The sequence below is a fragment of the Solanum stenotomum genome, chromosome 2 (assembly GCF_019186545.1).
Source record: "Solanum stenotomum isolate F172 chromosome 2, ASM1918654v1, whole genome shotgun sequence".
Lineage (NCBI taxonomy): Eukaryota > Viridiplantae > Streptophyta > Magnoliopsida > Solanales > Solanaceae > Solanum > Solanum stenotomum.
This window is the reverse complement of record NC_064283.1, coordinates 32273872-32278183: the sequence shown is the minus strand read 5'-3', so window position 1 is coordinate 32278183 and position 4312 is coordinate 32273872. Positions and strand designations below refer to the sequence as shown.

The 4312-nt window shown below is 41.3% G+C and overlaps 1 non-coding gene across 1 annotated transcript; it reads right to left on the bottom strand.

Moving 5' to 3' along the window:
- Positions 1–699: 699 nt before the first annotated feature.
- On the bottom strand, positions 700–771 carry TRNAC-GCA (transfer RNA cysteine (anticodon GCA)). Its single transcript has one exon. It is a non-coding gene; the product is annotated as a tRNA-Cys (tRNA).
- Between the last annotated feature and the right edge of the window lie 3541 nt (positions 772–4312).

Genomic DNA, 4312 nt, shown 5'->3' with positions numbered 1-4312 from the left:
TCTACTCCCACGCTAAAAGGGAAGTCCCGAAGGCGCATCTCTTCCGGGAGAAGGAGCCCTTGACCCGCAGGAGGATTTATTCAATCACATAGTTTGGGCTCCTAGAATATGGCGCCCTTGGGGCTTTCTATTTGATTGTATCGAAAGGCCCAATGAATTGGGATTTCCCTATTGGTCCAGGTCATTTCGGGGCAAGCGGATCCTTTATGATGAAAAGGATGAGCTAAACACTACCGGGGCTCACCTTCTATAGGCTCTTCGGGACATCAGGCGAGAAATAACTACCTCCCCACAATGATGGCTCTGTTGTCTTGGGGAGCGTTGAAGCTTGCTTCTTCGGAAGACTTTTCTTGGTCATCAATACGACCTGTTCTTAATAGAACCGATCTTATTCTCTGAACTGTTCAGGGCGGGCGGCGTGAACTCTGATTCGATCCGGGTATTCAATCCCGCCGCTGAGATGCTCAGTTGACGATTTTCTTCACTCGTATCATATCCTGAAATGCCTTTACTAACTTATCGTATAATGTAAGAAAGCTTTCGAAGTCTTGATAGCCCCTCTAGCATTCGAATATTTCCTTGAAGAAGCCTAAATATGCAATAGTTTTAGTCTTTAGAATCAAACAAGTATCAACCTTCTGCTGGGGAATCATTCGGCGGGTTATATCAAAAGAATATATTTCGACTTTTTTGTTGATCAGGCGACACCCGGATTTGAACTGGGGAAAAAAGGATTTGCAGTCCTCTGCCTTACCACTCGGCCATGTCGCCAAAATGCTACAAATAAAAAATAGGTGAAAACCTTTCCCGGATTANTTCCCACTTGAAGCATGCTTCAAGTCTAGCTTTGAGACATTTACTGCAACCGGAACCTTCATTCCTTATTGTTGCAATTCCATGCTAGCAAGTTAGTTTCATGTCGACTTGCGGAACAATCACATCAATATACACGAAAATATAAATTGGAACTGGAACTTGATAACGAACCTGGACTAACCCAGATAGAGTCGTGGACAACATGAATTCGTGACATACCGAGATTGATTCATTTCATCGATGGAAATGAGTCAAGTTACCTAACGTGACACACTATATACATCAGCAGAGATCACTACGGATTTGAACTTTAGCACCCCCTCTTGCTTGTTATTGTTAGGGGTAGATGAACAGAGCAGAACGACTTCTCGCTATGTTGTGCCTAGTAGTACCCGAAGCATTGACATTGAAAGAAGTCCCTCAAGCATTTAAAAAAGAACAAAGACAAGGGTTATACCTATTGGAGAATCCTTACTAGTCTCATCGATTACTCAAAATTCCACTCATACACAGGAAAGGAAAGAGATTGATACTTATACTGATATCGAGCTGGAAGAGCACTGGATAGAGACTATAGGGTCTCATCCCTGCTTCAACCAAGAGATAGGGAGACAGCATCGTAGCATGAAATGAGCCAATGCCAAGTGCTCTCTTTGTTTGCCGCTCCTCTTCTTCCAAGGCATTGAATAAATGAAGAGAGTGACCCTAGAAGAGGAGGCAATCTCTGACATTTTACTTATACTTTACTCTCAACTATGAGAATTTCAACTTATATCAGAGCAGGGAAAGCGGAGATGCTGGTAATTATATACGTAGTAATGAATGCCCGACCTTTGCCTTCGTGGAAAAGAGCCTCTTCGTTGCAAGCGGATATTATCCAACCTGCGGTCAGCTATGATATACTCAAATCTTTTCACCTCCCTCTTCGATCGATCCGGAAGACGGTGACTTCTACGTTCATGAAGCAAAGCTCAAAATTTCACTCCTTTTTCTTTTCTTTCATTCTTTTCATATTGACAATTGATCATTATCCTATTCATAGCACACAAAAAATTTGGTATAGCTCATCGAATACCCCTTTTATCTCCACAATAATGCACAACGGAAGTAAATTTTTCTTCACCACATGTTCCCAAGGAAGAATTTCACTAACTTCTTGCTCGGCTTCTTTCCTCATTCTTACCACACCCCTAACTTAGGCTTTTGGCCTAAGTTGGGCATTCAAACAAACCAATGCTTTACGAAGGTTACATGTGGGACAAACATGGAAATTTCAACAAACATTTGTGTTCATGTTTCATCCAAAGAAAAGGTTAGGCTAAAATAGTGCCAAGCTAGGTTCACACACTCATAACAATTACGTTAACTCTAAAAAATTCATGCATAAGATCATTTCCTTCATTCACCAATGCTAGTCAATTAGACAACCGGGGCAAGTTATAGGTATCATCATGCACACATTTAAATCAATCCTCAGCACACATAGCATTCAACACAATCATCAGTCACAACTCTACAAGTTAAGCTCACATAGAACTGTCATTGGAAGACTCACCTTGACATTCGACTAAACACAATGAGATGCTAAGAGTTCACACAAGACTTATGCAACTCAAATTGCCTCGTTGGACTAACACAAACATATCGTTCATCAAGAGAACTATTCTATTGATCGATATTGACCACAACCGACACTGAAATGTAAAAGTGAATAGTTATTAGCATTCAGATTCATGAAATTGAGAGAGAAGTCAATGAATCAACATCAAAACAAAAATATTCACTACTATGGAGACATGGAGAGGTTTCAAATGAATGCAATAAAATATGCCAAAAACAAAATAAACACAATACAATATCCCAAAAACAAAATGGGAACACAATACAACCAACATAGTAAGTATCTAAATACCTTCCCCCCCCCCCCCCCTCTTCAAAGAAAAAAGTAGTGTCCTCATTGCAAAATAAAAACTGAAAGCATCAACAAGGAATGAAATGGGAGGAGAGTAAAGATCCTCCTTTCAGGCTAAGCCTGAGGTTAACTCTAGGTCGTTTGGGTAGTCTTAACTTGGGCATCAATTCCCTACTCGATTCCAGCTCCAGAAGGCTGTACAACAATCTCCTCCATGGGCATAGACTTACTACAACTAATCATGAACGTGTCAAAAGCAACAACTCTAGTCACAGTAGTTGGAGGGATCTCAAAAGCAGCTGGAACCATAGGCATCTCAGAAGTGTAGCTTTCGTATGGCGGATAATGGTCTCATTCTGTGATGGCATCAATTTTTTGCTAATAAACTGAACCAGTACTGCATCGCAATGTTTAGGTCCTTCTTCTCAATAACTCCCTTGCTTCAATCAATAGGGGTATGGCATTAAACAGAAGTGGGGCAAGCCACCCCTTCAATTATCTAGAGTCTGAATCTTGATTTTATCGTCCAGAGAGTGTTGAGTCTGTACAGTGCATTCTAACTCATCATTTATGTATGTTTCGCTGCACTTAACTTTCTTTCCTCGCATCTCTAAAAAATCAATTGGTTCTATCGACCCTATCTTGTTTTTCCCTTTGCGGATCAACTTTGCATATCCCTCATTGAATTTCCTAACCTATGTAGGCACATAATTCTGGGGTTCGGTGAACTTCTACAATTTTTTGTACTGCAAGGTCTCCCAAATTGTAGGATATCTTTTCATCCTCCGTCAATGGACAACCGCTTCTCCTCAAGTATTGTCTGCAGGCCAACGACCTTCAACCTATTCATGGATCGAGGAGGATGTGCTAGAACATGAGGCACTTGTTGTGCTTGTGATGCTGGAGGTAATGTCAGTGGATCATGAGCTACTTTAGAGCACAACTTTGAACGTTTTCCCTTAACCAACTCAGATTCGGGCACCAGAGAATGTATTGGAATGTCAGACCCTGCAACTTCCTTATTTTCAGACTCGGAGGATGTGAGGTAAACAAAGTCAATGCCCAAACTGTCATATGAGTTGGACTCCGACACGATTTACTCTTTCCCTTACCACTCACCTGAGGAGGTTTAGGACGAGTTGTTCGGGGAGTCTCAACCTCCACCGCCATCACAACCCGTTTAGCCTTCTTCTAGGGTGGTGGACCTCGTACTGGAACCTTAGGTCTAGCCATACTTGAAAAATCACACAAAAGAGAATAAATGTGGTTGCAGAGGGTTAGTGAAATAGAGGTCTAAAAAAATGCAGACAGGCTAGCCAAATGGTTTGGTGAGCAAAAGAAGACTCACCAAATATTACAGAAAATATAAGCAAAATTTCAATTCAAAAAGGCGAGACCAATATCAATTCGGCGAGTCGCCGAGCACACTCAATGATTGAGAGAGATCTCACCAAATGCTCCATAAATTTTTAGCGAAAATAAAGGTCAGAAAGGCAATATCAGTATGATTGGTGAGCCACTGAATCACTTCGGTGAGCTGAAGAGTCAACTCTAAAAGTAACAGCGGCTCCCCCTCATTAACCT